A 23,667-nucleotide genomic window follows, 5' to 3' on the forward strand; every position below is an offset into this window, starting at 1 on the left:
AGTTCTCCAAAGAAGACATATGGATGGCTGAGAAACACATGAAAAGATGTTCAACATCACTCATTATTAGAGAAATGCAAATCAAAACCACTCTGAGGTACCACCTTACACCAGCTAGAATGGCCATCATCCAAAAGTCTACAAACAATAAGTGCTGGAGAGGGTGTGGAGAAAAAGGAACCCTAGCACACTGTTGGTGGGATTGTAAATTGGTGCAACCACTGTGGAAAACAGTATGGAGATTCCTCAGAAAACTAAACATAGAACTTCCATTTGATCCAGCAATCCCACTCCTGGGCATCTATCCAGAGAAAACCATGACTCGCAAAGACACATGTAGTCCAATGTTCATTGCAGCACTATTTACAATAGCCAAGACATGGAAACAACCTAAATGTCCATGGACAGAGGAGTGGATCCAGAGGATGTGGTACCTATACACAATGGAATATTACTCAGCCATTAAAAAGAACGAAGTCCGGGCATTTTTAGCAACATGGATGGACCTAGAAATGATCGTGCTAAGTGAAGTCAGCCATACAATGAGACACCAACATCCAATGCTTTCACTGACATGTGGAATCTGAAAAAAGGACAGACTGAACTTCTTTGCAGAACAGATGCTGACTCACAGACCTTGAAAAACTTATGGTCTCCGGAGGAGATAGTTTGGGGGGTGGGGGGATGTGCTTGGTCTGTGGGATGGAAATCCTGTGAAATCAGATTGTTATGACCATTATACAAATACAGATGTGATAAATTCATCTGAGTAATAAAAAAGAAGAGAGAACTTGGAGCTGTAAGGAGGGGCACTCCCACCAGGAGCCATGCCCATTGGTAGAAGGATGGCAGCCATATTTTGGTAGAAAGGTGTGCTGGCAGTAGGAGTGCTGGGAGAAACAAATACCTCAAACTCATTCTCTTCCCTTCTTGCAGTCTCTTGTCAGCATCTCCCAGTAGCAAAATTGCCCAGAAGCCAGAGGCAAAGAAGGATGGAGAGCAGGTCTTCAGAGACAAATAAAATATCTAGCACATGCATATACATTTTGACTCAGTAATCTTATTTTTACAATGCTTTCTAAAGAAATATTCCAACAGGTTTTCAAAGATAATCAGTGTAGCATTTCTTTACAATATAGAAAAACTGGAAATGACCTAAATTTCCACTAAAAGGAGAAAGATTAAATAAAGGTACATTCATATTATGTAATATTATGTAGCCGTTAGGAAAAATAAGATAGAGGCCATATGGCCTTATATGGAAACATGTCCGAAATGTACAGCCATGTAAGAAAATGCAAAACCAACAAAGAAACAAACAAACAAAAACCTAAGTCACAGATCAATATAAAAAGTATGATCCTGTTTTTGTTATGGGAAAAAAACCCATAAGCATCAACATGTACTTTTCGATATTTACACATGAACTTGATTGTGGATGGCACAAAAAGAAATTTTAGTATTTTTCCTAGACATTTTTTGTTTGAAATGTTTATAAGAATGTATTTATACATTACTTGTGTAACCAGGTTAAACCAATAAGACAGTGCAATGGAAATACTTGGGTTAGGCATAAGTTGTAAACTCCTGGTGGGAAGAAACGAATTTCCTCCTTAATGCCTTTCCTTCCTTGTCTCTCTGCTTCCACTCTGCTTCATGGACATTGAGAATCTTGATGTAGAGTTTTAGTTCTGCCCCTTGCCAAGTCAATGCTCAGCAAACCTGGGGAATTAGGGAATTTGATTCTCCTTCAGCCTGGTAAGCATAGTATGTGGTCACTAAGCCGTCTCCTTTCCCTTTGACCCTTGCCATATGCTAGGTAGTTTGAAACCCAACCACATTATATTAAAACAGGCAAGATACAGAAAATACATACTTGCTGTTGTTTCATTCTGGCACTTTAAATTTTTTTTTTATTTTTAAACTTTTTATTTTTTGCTTTTTAGGACCATACCCACAGCATATGGAAGTTCCCAGGCCAGGGGTTGAATCGGAGCTGCAGCTGCCAGCCTACACCACAGCCACAGCAATGCGGGATCCGAGCTCTCTCTACAACCTACACTGCAGCTCATGGCAACACTGGATCCTTAACCCACTGAGTGAGGCCAAGGATCAAACCCACGTCCTCATGGATACTAGTCGGGTTTGTTACTGCAGAGCCACCAGTGAAATCCCATTTTGGTATTTTTTTAAATTGCACTTTTGGTAATTTGCCCCTTCCGAACCACTGTGTGTTGCCTTAGCTGACAGCCCTGCCTGGTCTAGCCTCATTTCCTATCTGCTTTATGACCTTGATTCCTAAAGGCTAGATCTCGAGAAGCCCTTGCCTTGGTTTTGTAATGAACCAAGATTTCTTCAGGTCTGCAGTCCTGTCCCAGACCCAGCTTGCTTGGTTAGGACCTGTCCATCTTGCCTGGCTCCTACTGGTGTTCTCTCACCAAAGGGCTTTACCTTGCTTCCTGAACATCCAAGATCTTCTGTCTTGCTCTAAATCAAGCTGTCCACCTGGAACTACTTGCCACAAATTCTTAGGTCTCATCATTATCCAATGAGTCTCAAAATGTGATCCCTAGACCAAAAATACCAGTATCATCTATTACTTAAGAGAAATGCAAATTCCTATATACCCAAGAATATAGACATCGGGATGAGGTGTACTTTCAGGACCTTTCTGACTGATTTACACATCTCTTCAGTTTGCATTTACTGAGTATCTATTCTATGCAGTGCACTGTGCTGAGTGCTATGAGAGATAAATAAGAAAACAATACAGAGCACCCAAGCTTGACTGCTGCCTTCAAGGGGCTTCTGTTGTTTTGAAAGATGAGGTATGTATATGGAAAAACCAAATGACATAAAAGTACCAAAAAATAATAAAAGAACTGCAATATGAGGCTTATTGAAGCTCGGAGGACTGACTGATACCAATGGACTAGAACGGTCTGGGAAAAGTGGGCTGAGGAAGGCTAGTAGGATTCAGATCGCAATCTGAATGGTATTCCAGCCAGGAGACATGCAGATGAAATAGGCATGTGTGTTTATGGATTGACAGATAAGCTAGAAATTTGAAAACACGGAAACCAGCAACCTTGAGCACTCACATCTGTCTATGGGATCATAAACACTATGAGTGCTACTTTTTTAAAAAATGATTTTTATTTTTTCCATCATAGCTGGTTTACAGTATTCTGTCAATTTTCTATTGCACAGCAAGGTGACCCAGTCACACATACATATATACATTCTTTTTCTCACATTATCCTCCACCATGCTCCATCATAAGTGACTAGATATAGTTCCCAGTGCTATACAGCAGGATGTCATTGCTTATTCATTCCACAGGCAATAGTTTGCATCTATTAACCTCAGATTCCCAGTCCATCCCACTCCCTCCTCCTCCCCCTTGGCAACCACAAGTCTTTCCTCCAAGTCCTACTTTACTTGCTCAGTGGTGATTAGGTTCCTGAGCACTCAAGCCTTTTGCTTGCTTGTTATCTCCCTCTTGACTGGAGGCAACTGGTTACCTGCCCATAGATCGTCTCTGCTGATAAGATGCACATCTTTCAAAGAGTTTTTTTCCCTTCCCTCATCTCATACAGTTGCTCTTTGGAATTTGGTTATTCATGTCCTCAGAGTTTGCACTAGGGAAGATTCAGGTTCAGTTCTCTTTACTCCTTACATGGCTGCATAATTTGAAGCAGGTGGTATTCTTTAAATGTGTACTTCTAGGATTGCAGTGTGTGTGTGTTGGGGTGGTGGTAAACCAGAAGTTCCAAAATCCTCCACGTAGTTCTTCCTTTGGAGCCTAGAAATTCCTCTACTCATGGAGCCCCAGGGCTTGCCTGAGCACCTCAGGGCTTCCTGAGGTGTGCATGCAAATTAGACCCAAACAGTAACACCAGATGATGCTTATTTTTATTTGGGTTTGAGTATCTCTTAAAAATAAATGCACGTAAGGTTCAGAACCGCCCCCGAGGGAGTCATCTTGACTATCTCTTCTTGGAAATAACTAACAGATATTAGAGCTGAATATTTTTAAGGAACTATTTCAAGGGGTATTTCTTGGGTTGCTTTTCCTTTCTCAAGGACATTGCTGTGCTCTGCATAATTGGCAAATTAGATATTATGAAAGGGGAGACGAAAAAAGATCAATGGGGGCTGTGAAACGCCAGGAAGGCAGAAGTAGAAGCAACTAATGGCTGGGGTTGTTTTATAAGCTTGCATTGTGCCGGCACAGTTCCCTTTCTAAGAAAAGCCAATAAATTCTGCTGCAGAAAGATAAAACAAGCAGATGAGGGTGTGTTTAGGTGTTGGGGCTGTTTTGCAAATATTTTAAGTGCTGCACTTTTTATTCTTTATCCTTTCCAGGGATATCACCTGAGTACTATCATTTATGTGACTTTGCCAGATAGCTCTCTGAGGAATGACACCTTGTTAGACTGGGCTCCTCTGGTAGAAATGTGCCAGAAACAAACATTCAGGCTTCCATGAGAACTTTCAACCAGAGAGAACCAAGATAATCTGGGGACTTGGAATCAGCATCTATGTAACCAATGCAAAAAAAAAAAAAATGCTGGTAGAGAAGGAACCTTGGATATGTGAGGACGTCAGCACATCAGGCAGTCAGAGAAAATGGGAAGATGCTTGAAAAATGGGAAGATGAGAAGTCGAAGTCAGTTTGGGGCTAAGAGGACTCATGATATCATATGATCCGAGTCACTTCCCAAGGTCATTAATCCTTGCACAGAAGTTGTGATTTCTAAAGGATCAATCCCATTTGCCCCAATTTTGCTCACAATCAGTGAATACAGAACCGGTGCCCTGACAAATGAAACAAGTCTAGGCCGCAGTGAAGTTTAGTTTGGGTTTTGAAATTCCATTCAGTTTCAGACTGGAGGAATCAAAAAATTTAAATCAAAGGAAAAACAATCAGATATGAAGTATGATCTCTTCTAAATGTAACTTTATTTTCATGTATTTATCTATTCAATCAGACTGTCACCTTCTCCAGATAGGAGCGTGTTTCATTCATCTCCGTAATGCCAGGCAATAGCCCAAAGCCAGCCACTTAGAAGATGCTCAGTAAGAACATTTGCTATCAGTTGAAGAAATAAATAAATGAAGGAAAGAATGTTGGGAAGAAAAGAGGCAGAGATCTTGCAAATGCTTTGGGTTGTCAGGAATTATACAAAAATTTCCTAGGGTCTACCTGATGCTAGATTGAGCAGCTGGGTCAAATCCTGGATCTTGTGATGAAATTTTGGGCAGTTAGAAAAGATTCTAGAGTGGAAGAAGTCTAGGGAGGGGAAATTTAATTTCTCCACCAAAGCTCTAAGTAATGTTTTGCAAGCGTTTCAGTTTCAGATTTACTGTGGACTCCTTAGTGTATTGACCAGACTTGTCAATATTTGGGAAGAAAGCTGTTAAACTCACTATTTGTTGACTCTTTGCCTTATTCCAAGGGTACTCAAAAGGGTTTATGTAAGGAAAAATGTAATTAATAACAAGGGATACTCTGATGAAGAAGGAAATGGATTAATTTATATGTAGAGATAGTATGCTTTAAAGTCTTTGAAGGAAACAATTCTTTTTTTTTCCCCTAGTGCCAGTCTCAGGAAACAGTTCCTCACAGGGGACATTGTGTAGGAGGTTTAAGAGATAAGCAACTCATGCAGAAGGAAGAGTCACAAGGTTAGTTATTTTTTATAGCCACCTTTGCTAGCAGTTGAAGCATAACTTTAAAAATAATAATAATTTAGTGAGAGCTGTTCTCCAAGAAACCAGATGCTGGGCTCTAAAATTGTGGTGCAGAACTGCCTGGCAGCCAGCGTCCCCAGATCTAGAGTTGAACTTGTCTTGCAGTGAAGTCTAGCTCTTCCTTTTCCCCACAAGGAGACTGTGTGCAAATTAACCTGCAAAAGGCTGTTTGCTCAACCACAGGTATAATCATGCATTTCCTATGGTACTGTGACATGCAAGGGAAACATGAATACTGCCTGGCTATGTAATTGCTCAAAAAATGTCTTTTAAAAATTCTCTTAATATGTCTTGTTAGTGGTCTTAGTTATCTCAGTTAATGTTTAGAAAATCCCAGGAATGTTAACTTGGTCAAGTTTTGCTTCAAGTGTCCGAAAGGAGCATATTCTAATTTACAATTTAAATTAACTAGGTTACATTACATATTGTGTTAAATTATGTTCTCCAAGTATAAGCTCTTTCCTCGTGGGCAAGGATATTGAAAATAATTTATTAGGAGCTCCCATTGTGGCTCAGCGGTAACAAATCCGAATAGTATCCATGATGATGTGGTTTCAAGCCCTGGCCTCACTCAGTGGGTTAAGGATTGGCATTGCTGTGAGCTGTGGTGTAGACTGGCAGCTGCAGCTCCAAATCGACCCCTAGTCTGGGAACTCCATAGGCCGTGGCCCATGTATATATATGTATAATACTTTCAAGGCTAATTCATGTGAATCAACACAATACTTCAGGAGATGGGAACGCAATTTTTTTTGTTGTTGTTGTTGTTGTTGTTGAACAAGTAGCCCTAGGGTAACATGTGTCCTTGTATAACACTGGGCAAAAATCTCTCCAAGGTCTCATGCTACTGGAAAGTATTAGAAAAAAAAAATACTAATGCAATATTCTGTGAACATCTCTTATGATAAACCTTATTGACTCCAATTTTTTGAAAAGTTTTATTTCATTTTAAAGAAATCAACCTCAAATTAGAGGCAAACATGTCTGTTCTGAGTTGCGTCTCGTTTTTGTTAAATTGGATTTATCTTTAGCTTTTCTGGTAACACTGAAAGAGCCCTAATGTCTATCTGTTGTCATGGCCACTGGTTTGGTGCCTTGTGTAGCTTATCACATTGTGTCTCATTGACTCTACAATGCTGTTGATTGTCAGATATGCCATTATTTTATGTAATGGTAAAATACTGCCATTTAAACTGTGGCATAAATCTTCCTTATCACCTAGAATTTCTCCTTGTACTATCTGAAAGTTATTTCAGATTTATGTGAATATAGATTTTTATCATATATCACACTAGTTCATACATAAAAAGGGAAACATGAGTGAAGATAAATTGATGAATGTATTCCTAAAACATCTTCACATTTAGAGAAAGTCTAATTCTTTTGATTCACTTCTTGGCTCGAAGTTACTGATGTCCATGTTTTTTCTTTATATGTACTATCCTCTATGCTGGCTAGCATGTTGATGGTGCAAGAAATTTTTAAAAGTGTGATGGTCTGTTGTCTTCAGAATTTTCTTCCAAAGCATTATACACATTCTGTAAACTTTGATTTGACCACACAATGTCCATGGAAGGTTTTCAGGTGGCAGGCATGACTCATATTCTTTTATCAAATAGTCCTTAAATGATCTGTTGTTTGAGATGTCAAAGATTGTAGTTGTTCAGTCACATCACTAAGAAGACAACTAAATTTTCCCATTTGCAGGTAATGGCAACTATATCATGAATGCTGCCTGACAGCAATTGTAAGATGTCATTTTATAGGATATATCATGATTTCAGAGATATTAAAACATGAGACATTGTATCTCAGTATTAGCAAAACATAGCACTAGATACGTACATTAATATACTTAATTTTTTTCCTTTTCCTTTTTAATTGAAGTTTTAAGATAAATACAGATTCACAGGTGGTAATAAATAATCAGAAAGAGCCCATGTACTCTTAATCCAGTTTCCTGCAGTGGTAACATCTTGCAGAATTGTAGTATAATATCACAACCATGATATTGGCATCAATAAAATCTACTGATCTTATTCAGATTTCCCGTTTTACTTGTACTGATCCCTGTGTGTGTGTATGTGTGTGTGTGTGTGTGTGTGTATTTAGGTGTATACAGCTTTATTCCACGTGCAGGTTCACACATCTATCTCCATAGTCAAGATGTAGAACAGCTCCATCATCAGAGGACTCCTCATCTTACCCTTTTGTAATCGTACCTACCTCCCCCTACCCATCTCTTTAATAATAATCTACTCTCTGTTCTTCATCTCTAAAATGCATTATTTCAAAAATGTTCTGTAAATGGAATCATACAATCTGCAACCTCTTTCTTTTTTTTTTTTTTTTTTGTCTTTTTATGGCCGCACCCATGGCATATGGAGGTTCCCAAGCTAGGGGTCCAATTGGAGCTGTAGCTGCCGGCTTACACCACAGCCACAGCAACACCAGATCTGAGCCGCGTCTGCGACCTACACCATAGTTCAGGGCAACACTGGATCCTTAACCTACTGAGCGAGGCCAAGGATTTAACCTGTGTCCTCATGGATGATAGTCAGATTTGTTTCCACTGAGCTGTGATGGGAACTCCATGCAACACCTTTGGATTGGCCTTTATCATTTGTATAATGCCCAGGAGATTCATTCAGATGGTTGTGTGTATCAACACCTTGCTCTTTTCATTGCTGAGCGTTATGGGATGATATTCCACAGTTTATTTTACCATGACCTATTGAGGGACATCTGAACTGTCTCAAGTTTTTGACTATTCTGAATAAAACTGTGATGAACATTCATGTACAGGTTTTTCATCTCTCTGGGATTAATACCCAAGAGTGTAATTTGTGGACTGTATAGTAATTACATATGAGAAACTATAAGAAATATGAGACATCATACTTAGTATGAACAAAACATAATACTGGATACATACATTAATATATTTGAAATTTTTTAAGAAAAAGATTCTAGTTTCCATCTGTCACTATAAAAAGATATTACGTTATTATTGATTATATTCCCCACACTGTGCATTTCATACCTTTGACTCATTTATTTTGTGACTAGAAGTTTGTACCTCTTAATTTCCCTTAACAATATATTTTAAATATCATATTTCTAATATGAGTCTTTAAATATCACTGGCAAGGCCCATGTCTTCTTCCACGTGTCCTTCTAGCCTAGTATACAAGTCTACACACAAAAGAACTCAATATATGCTGGATGTTGGTGCCTAAAATTCTTCCAGATTCTTCACCTTTCTTTTTCCACTGAGGAGCTGGGAGCAGTTTGTTATAATGGAGGATTGGAATTGAGGAGTGCTATGGTCTGAATATTTGTGTCTCTCCAAATGGTGAAATGCTAACACCTAATCCTTACGTGATAGATTAGGACATAGAACCTTTGGGATGTGAGGGAATCATGAGCGGAGGGCCCTCATGAATGGGATTATAAAGGAGGCCTGAGAAAGCTTCCTTGTACCTTCTGCCAAGTAAAGATACAAGAAGTCAGTAGTCCGTAACCCAGAAGAGGGCCTGACCAGAACTTGACCATGCTGATTCCCTGATCTTGGACTTCCAGGCTCCACTACTATGAGAAATAAATTTCTGCTGTTTATAGGCCACCCAGTCTATGGTATTTTGTTACAGCAGCTTATAGACTAAGACAAGAAAAGTGGCAAGCTTTTAGTTTAAATCCTTCAAACAAGATGAATCACACATACATAAAATTGTTCTGGCTTGAGTGCGTTCACTTGATCTCAGAGTCAGACATGAGGAATTTATGTCAAACTCAGCTGAATGGAAACAAAAACTGTTGGCTTGTTTTGCAGAGGGAGAGGTTCTGTACAACATTTATATCATCATCTCCTCCCTCCCCTCCTCCTCTCCCATCTCCTTCTCCACCATCACTTTCTCTCTTTTTCTTATTCTTCTCCTACTTAGCATTTTCTTTCCTACATTTCTCAGTCAGCATCCATTATTATTACATAGTAAAATATGCATGATTGGACGTTTACTCTATCAAAGAAGAAACCCATCTTTGCCCAGGTCAGACCATATTCATGCTCTATCACATTTATTTTTTGTACTATCCTATATCAATTATGTTGATATTTTGCTCACCATTTTTGGCACAGGAGAGGCAAAATGTACTGTAATATTTCTAGAGGAACCCTGACAAGAGTTATTTCATTAATTTATGTAAGAAAATTTAAAGGAGTTCTGGGTTCATCCATTGAATATTCGTTAACAGATACTTACTGAGCACCTAGTATGTATCAGATACACTTCCAAATTTCCAGTTGTGAGCAAAAGTGACATAGACTCACCTTTCATGGAGTTTATAATCTGGTGATTTCAAGTTCCATCCCTAATCTTTTGACACTTAAATTTATCTAGCCAAGACCTCTTTATTGAGTTCCAAGGTTGAGCTTCCATCTATCTACTCAATATTTCCTCTTGAATATCACCTCAGGGTCAATATGTCCAAGACTAAATTTATCAATTCTCACTATCTTCCAAAAAAGAAAAGTAAATGTAACCCTCTCTCTTCCAGATGTTCTTATTTTAGTAAACTTGACCTTTATCAATACAGTGTTTCAAGGAAGAAACACAGAGGTAGAGATGATACATCTCTCTTCTCAAGCCAGTTTCTTATTTATCATCAAGTCCTGTTGATTTTACCTCTTAACATCTCATACCTCTGCCTACTTCTCTCCATCGCCCACTGCCCTAGACCAAACCACTATCATATATCATTCAAACTGCTACAGAAGCTTACAAACTAGTCACCAGACATTAATACTGACCCCCCTCCAACCCATATTTTATCCTGAAAATAGGATGGACACAAATGTGATCATGTATTTTTGTATTCATTGCTCTCTCCCCAGCATCTCTACCCAGCATCTACTATTGCTTACTTGGCAATAGTAAGCAACCTAATTTTTTGCTGAAAACATAAATGAACATCTCCTGTCTTAAGATATTAAAGACCAGTCTTTTTGACATGGTGTGTACAATGCTGCATCACATATCCCTGCCTAGTACTCCAGCATCACCTCTCATCACCTCCCTCCCAGAGGCTTCTTACACTTTGTGACACACAAAATAGCTCTTTGTGCTGCAAACAAACTGGGTTTCTTTAAGCTTCTTAAATCCTTGTCCCTCTTGCCAAAGGGTCTTTGTATTTACTGTCTCCTTAGTCTGAGTTTGTAGTCCTCCTTCATGTAATGAGTTCTTACCCTTCCTTCAGTTTTTAGGTTACATGCTTTGTCCTCAAGAAAGCCCACCCTCTCTGCACTCCCAGTCGGCAACAGTTTTCTTTGTAGTTTACTTAAGAGGCTCACACCTCTTTCTTTCTCATTTTTCTCCATTTGGAATTATGTATTCATCAGAGTGATCAATTACTTAATGTCATTTCCTCATTGAATTGGGCACCTCCACAAGAGCAGGGAGTATTTTCTTTTGCTCACTATCACCTAGCACTATGCCGGCCTATAACTGAAACCCTATAAATGTTTACTAAATGAAGCAAATACATTCTTAAATACATTATTAAATATAACTAAGTGTATGATTATTTTATAAAACTTCTAAATGTCACCGAAAATAATTTGGCCACAGTTATGGCATCCTCTACTTTTGCATCATTTCTTTCCTTCAGTAGAGTGCAGTCTAATATAGAAGGTGTTGTTGTTGTTGCTTTTAATTGAATTGTTTATCACCATAGGGAAGACAGTAATGAAAGTATTCATTTAGAATACAAGCTGTAAATAGAATCCTGACTTCCTCTATGTTTATGGAGTTAAAACTTAAAAAATTTATCATCTATAACTGTCATCAGGTAGCAAAACAGTTTTAATTCGCATTTTGGGAGTTAAGAGAAAATGAACTAAGTAAAAGCAAATAGAATCAGCCATGAAGTTGAAGGGCTTGATTTTTCACTCTGCCAACTGTCTGAGGGGGAATTATTTAATTCAACCAGTGAGTCAACAAATCAGTCTAATTCTCTAAATCTGGTTATTTTCCTTTGCAAAATGTATTTGTTCTCTCTACCACAAAAGCATATTTGCAGAAGGCGTTGACTATGAAATTCTCTTTGCCACAGTTATTGAAAAAGAATATACAGAGCACATAATAATTAGACAATTGATGTTTTCAAAATAATATTAAAGTTCTCATTCCCATCCAAAGTCATTCTTTATCAACTGAGTTATGAAAACCTTCTTTACCCAAAAGAGAACTGAATTTGAGAACTTGTAAAATTTCTCTAACATGAATCCAGGAAACTTATGCCACTTTTTTGTATTCAGTGATATGTTCCTGCTGAAAATATTTGGGATTATTAAATATCATTTTACCATTTCAATTTCAGAATTGAAAGTGCCAATCATTTTTCAACCGTCCATATGTATCAAATTAAGAAGATTTGTTTAAGTCAAGGAAAAAAGCTGTGTATTTTTCTTGGTGGGCATCCCAGGCAACCAGTATGCTGTGTATCAAGTATTTACATGTCACTTTACGGCCTACAACATGCATTGCCTAATTTTATCCTCAGAATAATCCTATAAAGACGACATTTTTATCCTCTCCTGCCCTTCCCAGCTGGCTAAGCTGAAGGTTGCCCATCATTATCAGATAGCAAATGACAGAGCTAGTATTTCACTCATATCTTCAGATTTCAAGTCCCATGCTTTTTTGTTCTACACAATTTTGAAGAGATATAATTATGTGTAGGTTACTGGGAAAATAAGCCAGAATAAATTGGTTAAAGTTTCCAGTATCTCTAAACTTCAATAAGGGAAGTCTGTTAAGAGGTGATAGTAATTATCAAATGTCTTCAGAGTTCTTGTTCCAGAATGAGAAGAAATAAACTCACCTAAAGAAGAAAGTCAAGATCTGTTCATTTATTGAGCTCCTAGTATATGCCAGGCATTACCTAAGGTGCTGGGAATGCAAAGAGGGATACGACATGGTCCTTATATCCTGGGATCTCACAGTCCTTAGGAGGAGATGAACACATAAGCAGACAGTGATAAGTCAATGTGGTTAATGTAGTGAAAGAGATATGTAGAAGGGCTTTGAGAACACATAGAAAACCGTGTACTTTGGCCTGCAATATGTCAGAGAGGTGTCCTGATTGAAGATTGCCTCAAAGGCCAACTGGACATATCATCATGATGCTTTTGGACTCTAAGCTCTGTGAGGACAGAAGGACTTGTCTTCCTTATTTTTGTATCCCCAGCATCTAATACATGACTGCTGCTCGTGTATTAGTTTCTTAAATAAAACTCAACTGTGAGGTCAGAGATGCTGAGGAAATTCGTGAAATGCTGGTCCCATCTCTTGGAAACATGACTCTCAGGGAACATAATGAATATATTTTCAGTTCCTTAGTTTGTCTTATCTTTCTTCCCATGAAATATTTTCAAAAATTGATATGTTAAAGAAACCTGTGAAATTTCCTTCTATGAAGAATCTGGGCCACAGACTCTATCCTCTTAAAAAAGTAATCCTACCTGAGAGGGAACCTCTGAAGATTTCTTCCAACCCAATGGTCTTTTGACCCTTGTTCTGAATTTCTCTTAATAGAAAAAATATATTCATCTGACAAACAAATTAGTATAACCATTAGGGAGGACAGTATGGATGTTCCTTAAAAAACTAAATATAGAACTACTATATGATCCAGTAATCCTACTCCTGGGCATGTATCAGAGAAAACCAAAATTTAAAAAGATACATGCACCCCAGTGTTCATTATAGCACCATTTATAATAGCCAAGACAAGGAAGCAACCTGAATGTTCATCAACAGAGTATTGGATGAAGAAGATGAGATACATATATATGATGGAATATTACTCAGCCATTAAAAAGAATGAAATAATGTCATTTGCAGCAACATGAATGGACCTGTGTCATACTAAGTAAGATAAAGACAAATATCATATGATACCATTTATATGTGGAATCTAATGAAAATGATACAAAAGAACTTATTTACAAAACAGAAACAGACTCAAAAATTTTGAAACCAAATTTATGGTTGCCAAAGGGGAAATGCCTTGGGGGGAGGGATTTATTAGGAGTTTGGGATTAACATATACACACATTACTATATATAAAATAGATCAGTAACAAAGACCTACTGTATAGCATAGGGAAATCTACTCAATACTCTGTAACAACCTATATGGGAAAAGAATCTGAAAAAGAATGGATATACATATATGTATAACTGATTCACTTTGCTGTACACTTGAAACTAACACAACATTCTAAGTCAACTATACTCCAATAGATTTTTTTTTAAATCTTCCATTTAATGGCCTCAAATATAATCATTGCAGTTGATAACAGTATAAATTAAATGACCTCTCTTTTAAACCAACTACTATCAGTTCTACCTCAAAGCTGACTGTTGAATCTCTCCTTTCCTTTTTAAAAATTGATACCACATATTCATCATCTCTTGCCTAGACTTTTGCATTAACATTCTAATCCCATGACCACAGAGCTTCCAAGGTGATCTTGAGACTATTCTTCAAAAGCCTTTGATGGCTCTCTATTGCCAATGGAATAAATTCAATGCCCTTTAGCATAGTTTTCCAGGCCTCTATGCCCTGAAAAGTGGATTGAGTTGGAATGAATTACAGTATATTTTTATAAACAGAATGGTTGTGGGTGTGATCAGTTATTTCTATAAATTGAAGTTGGTTTATAAAAACACCGTCTTGTACATCTTTTTTTTTTTTTTTAAGGCATATGGAGGTTCCCAGGCTGGGGGTCAAATTGGATCTATAGCAACTGGCCTATGCCACAGCCACAGCAATGCCAGATCTGAGCCATGTCTGCAACCTGCACCACAGCTCATGGCAACACTGGATCCTTAACCCACTGATTGAGGCCAGGGATTGAACCTGCATCCTCATGGATGCTAGTCAGATTCGTTTCTTCTGAGCCACAACAGGAACTCCCTATCTTGTACATCTTATTTTCTTACCCCACCAAGTACAGAGTTAGAAAACAGGGTTACAAAACTGCTATGCCTAGACGCTGAAAAGACTGTCTCTTTGAACATACAAAACAAAACATTGCTTTCTTGAAGGAAATGGAAACTATGAAAATAACAGTCTTTTTCTAGTGATAGAAGGCGTTGCTGCATTCCATGATGGTGCTTTGGAAACATTTAGAAAGAATTGGGATTATAACCGTTTTCATGCATCAACAGAGTTTTTGGAGTCAGCCTCTTAAATTCTGTTGTCAAGTCTGCTGTCAGTTGAGGCCTGCCTTTAGACTCTCCAGGGTCTGCTGAAACTTGAACTGTTGAAACCTTTAAAGATATTGCCTCCTTCAAAAATGCTATAGAGGGCTTGCTGTGTTGACCTAAGTCCTGTGTGCGTGCATGTGTGCATGTATAAATCCTGTCCTTCATACTCTACTAACACGACACTGCCTTTACCAAATAGCGGGACATTTTTGAATTGTCTAGGCAACCGTGGTATACCGTACTGAATCATTCACCTTTTCCTGCCCCATCCAGTGGTTGGCTTTACCTTTAGATCCTAAAGAGATTTTTTTTCCTTTTCTCTTCTAAAATTTATCTATTTTTTACATAACATGTAGTACAATGCCCTCTTACCGTGTGTGTTTCTATGAGTTCAGACAATAGCATGCAGTTATGTGACCATCACAACAGTAAAGACACAGAACAGTTCCATCAGCATCCCCTACCCCAAAATTCCCTTGGGATTCCCTTGTCCTGACCCTTCATAGTCAAATCCTTCCTCAACTAACTTACTTACTCCCCTCATTTCCTCCTTTTCTCCCTCCCTCCCTCCCTCCTTCCTTTTCTTTCCTAAAAAGAATGTTTTTAAGAAGAAGGAAGCATTTCTAGTGAGTCAGAGAAAATAAACTGATTAAATTCAAGCCACTCATTCTTGTATTTGGAGTTTGTCTGACACAACAGCTGGAGCTTAATTCAGAGGAGATAACACAGTAGCTTGAGTCTTGAAAAGTGAGTTATTACAAGTGCTGGAGGGGCTGTGGAGAAAAGGGAACCCTCCTACACTGTTGGTGGGAATGTAAACTGGTACAGCCACTATGGAGAACAGTTTGGAGATACCTTAGAAATCTATCCATAGAACTTCCATATGACCCCGCAATCCCACTCTTGGGCATCTATCCGGACAAAACTCGACTTAAAAGAGACACGTGCACCCGCATGTTCATTGCAGCACTATTCACAATAGCCAAGACATGGAAACAACCCAAATGTCCATCAACAGATGATTGGATTCGGAAGAGGTGGTATATATACACAATGGAATACGACTCAGCCATAAAAAAGAATGACATAATGCCATTTGCAGCAACATGGATGGAGCTAGAGAATCTCATCCTGAGTGAAATGAGCCAGAAAGACAAAGACAAATACCATATGATATCACTCATAACTGGAATCTAATATCCAGCACAAATGAACATCTCCTTAGAAAAGAAAATCATGGACTTGGAAAAGAGACTTGTGGCTGCCTGATGGGACGGGGAGGGAGTGGGAGGGATCGGGAGCTTGGGCTTATCAGACACAACTTAGAATAGATTTACAAGGAGATCCTGCTGAATAGCATTGAGAACTTTGTCTAGATACTCATGTTGCAACAGAAGAAAGGCTGGGGGGAAAATGTAATTGTAATGTATACATGTAAGGATAACCTGACCCCCTTGCTATACAGTGGGAAAATAAAAAAAAATAAAAAAAAGAAAAGTGAGTTATTAAAAGTTCTCTTCTGAAAAATATCTGCTACTTCCTTTTATTTCTATGCCTTGAGTCCTGTTCCAATGTAATAGAAAAAAAAAGTGAAGGGTAAGGTCAGTTAATATAGCTCTAGGAAATAGAGAAATTAATGAGGGCTCCTCCTGTTTGCTACACTGGGAATGTCTAAGAAGTACTGGGAGAATGACTGTGATCTGTGTTTGAGTCCTGTTTCCTCCATGAATGGTTGTGAAGTTGATTCACCCATGGGAAAAGAGGTTGCTTGGTTGATACTGTGGGGAGGTCTTTGTCTGTAACTTTCTCTATAAGCTGTTCTGTAATTCTAGTAAGGATACCTCCATGGATAATAAAGGCATCTCATGGCCTCCTGGCCCTCTGTACAAGTGGGTAGGACAGAGGAGAGAAGGGGAAGAGAAGGAAATATAAAAAAGAAACTTGGACCAGAAGATCTTATCATCAGTCCTCTCATCTGTATCTCTATGGGCTCCTCTGATCAAGCTTCCTCCATGACTCGATAGAGTTTCAGGCTCAGCTCTGACTCTGTTCTTCTAAAGGAAACAATCTGCAGCTTTAGGATCAGGGGAAGAGTGGGCATAATGGCGTAAAAGGAGTCAGGTGTTCATGTTAGATGGTAGGTCTACTCAAAGGTAGGACACATGATTAGCAAAAGGGTAAAGCAAAGCTTGAGGTGGTCAAGAATGAAAAACATCCTTGTGCTCACAATAATAATTACCGCATACTTACTATGTGCTGGAACTACTCCAGATGCTTTAAACGTGTTCCTTGTTTGGGTTCCCTCAATAGCCCCATGAGTTAAGTATTACGAATCACACATGATGAAACTGAGATTAACCATAAATACTTTTCCTAAAGTCTTATAACTAAAAAGTGATAGAAAAAGGATTTAAACTCTGATATGAGTATATTCTTAACCACTTTACCTTATATTTGTCTTTACATAGCCATGATCTGATTTTTCCCTTTATTCAACATTGTCATGATAACAGATGTTGCTTAAAACTAATGAGGTTTGGAAATAATTCATCAGAAACTTTTTTGCCACTGGAGATACGGATATGCAAATATTGGAGATAACTAAAAAAGAGTCTGCAGAGTGTGTGTATAAACAGGGATTTGAGCAGAGATTGAGGGAGTCCCCAGGAGTGGGTTGTCAGGGTCCACCAGCCTTATGCCACTAAATTCTGATTACTCTGGTCCATCCAGAGGCTCCTAGTTCTTTCCATTAACTCATTTATTCACTTATTTATTTATTCACATGTTTATATATTCATTTATTCAATAAATATTTATTGAGTGCCTACTAGGTGCCAGACTCTATTCTAGGTGTTGGGATATATCAGTAAACAAAAAGTCAAATATCCTTTCATTCATTGGGCTCAAATTTTATTACAGGCAGGTAGGTATAAGCAAAGTAAGTAAAATAAGAGATACATATTTTTAAAAAGGTGCTATTGAGAAAATAAACAATTAAGAAAAATAAAATAAGGAAAGATGTACTTTTAAATAGGAGAGTCATGGAGGAGTTTCTCTTGTGGCACATTGGGTTAAGGATCCAGCATTGTCACTACAGCAGCTTGGGCCACTGCCGTGGCATGGGTTTGATTCCTGGCCCAGGAACTTTTGCATTCCGCATGTGTGGCCAAAAAAGAAAAGAAAGTCATGGAAAAAACCGGAGTCAAGCAAAAGCTGAAGAATGAGAGAGGCCTCTGTACAATTGAGGGAAGACTACTTCAGGCAGAGAGACTGGATAGTTTAGTGCCCTTAGATGAGGGCACATGTCTGCATATTCAAGGAGCATCATGGGAGACCTTTTGACTGGAGTAGAGTAAGAAAGGTGGAGAGTAGTAGGACTGAGGATCAGAGTGGCAAAAGGGGACTAGACTGTGACCTTAGAGGCCATTGTAATGACTTTAGCTTTATTCTGAGTCAACCTGAGCACCATCTGACATTTTGAACAGATAACTGACTTGATCTGACGTGTTTTAAAAAGATCTCTCTCACTTCTGTGTTGAAAATACCCTGGAGGGGGCTAAGGATGGAAGCCGGTAGATCAGTTAACTTAGAAGGCTTTTGTGATGGTCCAAACAAGAGATAATGCTTGTTTTAACTTCCCATTGCTACTTTAACAAATGACCACAGACTTAGTGGCCTAAAACACCACAGATTTATTATCTTGCAGGTTTGTAGGTCAGTAGTCAGCTACAGGTTCACAGGACAAAAATCAAGGTATTGGCAGCCTCTATTCCTTTCTGGAAGCTTGGGGCGGGGCAGGGATTTCTTTCCTGTTCATTCAGGTTGTTGACAGAATTCAGTTCCTCATGGTGTGTGAACCATTTTCTTGCTGACTGTAAGTTGAGGGCTATGCCAAGCTTGTACATATCTCTTTCCAGTCCTTGCACATGGTTCCTAACATCCTAGAAACAGCCACAGATTCAGGGCGTTGAATCTTTCTCATGCTGTCATCTCTCTAACTCTTCTTCCATCATCACACCTTTCTCTGACCCACCTGGGAAAGATTCTCTATTTTTTGGAATTCATGGGATTAGTTTGAACCAGACAGTCCACGTAATCTCCCCCATTTAAAGGTTTACACCCTTAATCACATCTTCAAAATCCCTTTTGCAGTGTAAGGTAACATATTCATAGGTTCTAGGGATTAGAGTGTGGATATCATTGCTGGGCTATTTTGCCTATAAGAGTCATGGAAATCCACTGGTGGAGATTTATGCATGACCTTAAGTTTTTTGTTTATCTCATCTCTAAATGGGATTGACAATATTGCCTCTTCATTAGATTGATGAAAGGATTAGAATAATGTCTCTACAATGTCTGCCATATATACACCTATTATTGTTATTGTTGTTATTCGTTATTCTTAGTTATTCTTATCTCAAACCGTATGGAGGCTCCTCAGAAACCTGAATATAGAACTACCATATAATCCATAAAAAAGAACAAAGTGATGCCATTACAGTAACATAGATGCAACTAAAGATTTTCATACTAAGTCAGAAAGAGAAAGACAAATACTATATGATGTCACTTATATGTGGAATCTAAAATATGGCACAAGTGAACCTATATGCATAACAGAAACAGACTCACAGACATGGAGAATAGACTTGTGGTTGCCAAGGGGGAGGGAGAGGGAGTGGGATGGACTGGGAGTTTGGGGTTAGCAGATGCAAACTATTACATTTAGAATGGATAAGCAGTGAGGTCCTACTGTACAGCACAGGGGACTATATCCAATCTCTTGGGATAGACCATGATGGAAGATAATATGAGAACAGGAATGTACACACACACACACACACACACACACACACACATATGTGTGTATATATGTATATATATATATGAATGACTGGGTCACTTTGCTGTATAGCAGAAATTAGCATAACATTGTAAACCAACTATGCTTTAATAATAATAATAAAACTACACCTTGACCAGAACTCTTTACCCCAGGTAGTTTGACATTTTCATTATTGATTACTCTGCCCTTATCTGTAAGAAGTACTAATGAAGAGGGCTGAGAACATAGACAAGGTAGAAAAAGCCTGATTCAGAGCCAGTTACCCTGAAAGAAGGCGATAGATAAGGATGTCCCAGGGTGACAGCTTCAGTTTCCCATCTTTTTCTGTCCCAGAGTTTCCAGGGTGGCCCAGGGCAGCAGCAGGAGGAGTGGAAGAAGGAGGAGGTGGCAACATTGCTGGCTGAAACTGGCAGAAAGGGGCTCATACACCTATCACCACCACACCTCCTGCCGTCCTTCCACCACAACTTTCCTATGGGTGGTGAAGTCCTGTCATCTGGCACAAGGTGCTCCCACCTCCCACACCCCAGTGTCTGCTTCATTGTTTGAGTTCTTGGAGTGCTCAGTGAACAGGACTAGGAGGGGATATAAAATCTGTTTTTGTTTTTTTTTTTTTTTTTTTTTTTTTTTTAGTACCAGCTAACAATGTGACCACGTCACTTTTCCTAGTTGGGCTTTACTTTGAGGCAGGGGATGGACTAGATATGAAGGGTCTCCTAATTCAGGAGCTCTCTGATCCCATAGGAGCCCAAGAACTGAATGGTGGAAATAATGTAATTTAAGCACTCGAAAAACAAGTTTGGAAACAAGATTGAGAAACTAACATGATGGCTAACTTTCATTTGAGTGACTGCCCTGGAATAACATGAATAAAATACAAAACACTGATTTTACCTGGTTTCTCTAAGCCCCAATGTTCTCAATTTAAATAATGCATTGCTATTTTTCTTGAGAAATACCAGCTTATAAAAATTTATACTTATATTGAATTCAAATAATAAATAATTTTAAAATTATATTTGTATAGTGTTTGCTATGGACTTATTAATCTCCCAATTGAAAACCACTACTCTTGAGGGATAATATTTTTCTTCACTAATGATTTGAGGGATTATCTACTTATTTTTCAGTCAGTGTTAATTCACCATGATTTTCTGAGGGATGAAGGGTGGGGATAAAGATTTCTAAAAGTATTTGTTAAATAGGCATTGTGTTTGATCAAAATATTAAGAAATCACATTGATGGATGGTAAAAGTCTTAATTTAAGAGCACTTGAAATACCTGCACATGTCAACTATGGTCAATATCAAATGGGTTATGCCTACATGAGAAGAAGCATAAAGGATCTGGCCGGAGGTCCAGACCCTTTGGTGTCTGTTCTCAGTTTCCTTCTTAGATGTGGATGGTACCTAGTATAACTGGTAACTCTTATGTGCCACCTTGGAGCCATTCAGCTTCATCTCTCTTGGGCCACTTTTTCTGCCCTAGTTACTATGCAGTGACAGACTCCATGGGTGTCTCTAGTTCCTCCCACCACTTTTACACTTCAATATGGCTCCACACAACCATATGTGGTACCTGGCTTCTCCAGCTATTGTTAAAGAGGCCATGTGATGTAACCCAGATCTGGAAGAGTGTTAATTCCCTATGATTTGAACTTTAACAAATAGGGTTAGAAAGAAGATAGGAGAGAAATGGCCAATGAATTCCGTTTGGTGCCCTTCTCAGTTGGGTTTTTTAGAGAGACTGTAGTCTGATTGGCTGGACTTTTTACAGAGCTGTGGCCAGCTTGGTAATGCATTTCCTTACATTTGCTCTGCCTTGCTCCTCCTTTTTTATAACTTACTTCCTTGGATTGCAGAGCTCCCCAAAAGAGTTAGCATGTACACTTTTGCCTCAGACTCTGTTTTCTAGGCAAACCATGCTAAAACACATGAAGCATTGGTGTGATTATGGACATGGTGAGTTGGAAGTTAAAGGGTTTTGAATATTGGGTTTGAGAATTTGGATTGGGGCTTTGTCCTACTGCCTGTGAATAATGAGGTGGGCATTAGCCTGGGTTCCTGGTGGTAAGCATTGGAAACCAGCTTTGATTAACTTAAGCAAAAAAAAAAAAAAAAGATGCTTATAAGAAGAATATCAGGGATAACCTTAGGCTGAGAAGTGGAATTTGAGAGGGATTTTGGAGGAACTTGGTAGAGACAGAAGTAAAGATAGTGCTGGAAAACTGCTGGTGTTCCTGAAACTTCACTTTATGGGGCTACCATCAGAAGACTCCCTGAAAATTACATGTGGACCAGATGTAGGTTACTCATTCTCAATATCAGAGAATTAAAATAAGGGGAAATAAAGACTAAGAAGAAGAGATGGAAGATGTTGGAGAAAAGAGGAACTGAGGTGGGAACTCTTCTTCAATCAGTTGAGAGGAGTGGGGACTGAGATTGTGAAACCCTTAGAAGGAAGAAGAATGTGTTCTCTTCCTAAACAGAACAAAATGAAGTTGATGCTTTTAAATACAAAGATCCTCCGAGATAGTGGGAAGTGGTAGGTGAGGGAATGCAGGCTAAATATAACTTCCAAGAGCTCACCTTTGCTCATGTGCTGCCTCCACTGATGTTAGTTACTCCACTTCTGTGACTCAGTTTCTTCATATTTTCAAAGAAGATTTCAGGCTCAAAAGTTCTTGTCTACCTAAATAGTTCCATATTTCTCTTGGTGGTGGGAAAGGTGAGAATCAGGTTTGGGGATCTATTCATGGACAGATGGAACCCTTTAGGTTTGTCCACTTTCACCAGCATTTCCCAGACATTTTCCTCCAAAGTTCTTCTCTGACAATATCATTGCTCTATAATGGATGAACTGGCCTGTGATTCTTTCATATCACTGAGAAGGGGCATTTTTACCATTGAAATCACTTGACTGCTCCTTGTTCTATCCTCACATTTTGTCTCTCCTTATGTGATAATGCTCTCTTGAAACCTAGACATCTCAATAAGTCTGAAATCCATTGAAGTATGGTACAGCAAGCTGGGAGCTGTAGGAGAAGAATACCTTCCCATTGTGTTGTCAGGCTTAGCCATGTGACTTGTCTTGACCAATGAATCGTTAGAAGAAATGGTGTGACTCGCTTTTGGCAGAAACTTCAAGAGCCCGTGTGAGGCTCCTTTTTCCTCTGTCCTGATGACTGGCAACATCCATACTGGCAGCTCCAACAGCCTGAGACTCAACCTGAGGATGATGGCAACAGCACAGTCTCCAGCCACCCTTCTAGAATTGTCACAGAAGTGAGAAATCAACCTTTAAGACTACTGGGGCTTGGAGAGTATTTGTTACTATGGTGTACCCTAGCTTATCCTGAGAGGCACAAAGGCTCACTACTCTGCTATTGAGTGCGGGATTGTGTAGCTCACCAAAGACTGAAGAGAAGCTTCCATTAACACCCTCCTTTATTTCTTTAACTTCAACGTAGGGTGATATATTTACAGAAACTCTTATGTCTTTAGCTTTATTTCCCCGTTTCCCTGCTCCTATCCCATTGTTCTTTTTCTATCTTGCTACTATGCCTCTTTACCTATCATGTTAGATGTATTAAGACTCTTTTCTTCTGTAGGAAGAAAGTCACCTATGCTTGGCCCAAGGACCTGCAGGATCACATATCATCTCTTTCATTACAGACACTGAAACATTTTTTAAACACATATTTTTCAACAAACAATGGTCTCAGTTCCAGTGCATAATAAAAAAAAAAAAAAACCAGAAAGCCCAATGCATTTTCTGCCTATGCCTGT

Source organism: Phacochoerus africanus, chromosome X (assembly GCF_016906955.1).
Source record: "Phacochoerus africanus isolate WHEZ1 chromosome X, ROS_Pafr_v1, whole genome shotgun sequence".
In the NCBI taxonomy this organism is placed as follows: domain Eukaryota; kingdom Metazoa; phylum Chordata; class Mammalia; order Artiodactyla; family Suidae; genus Phacochoerus; species Phacochoerus africanus.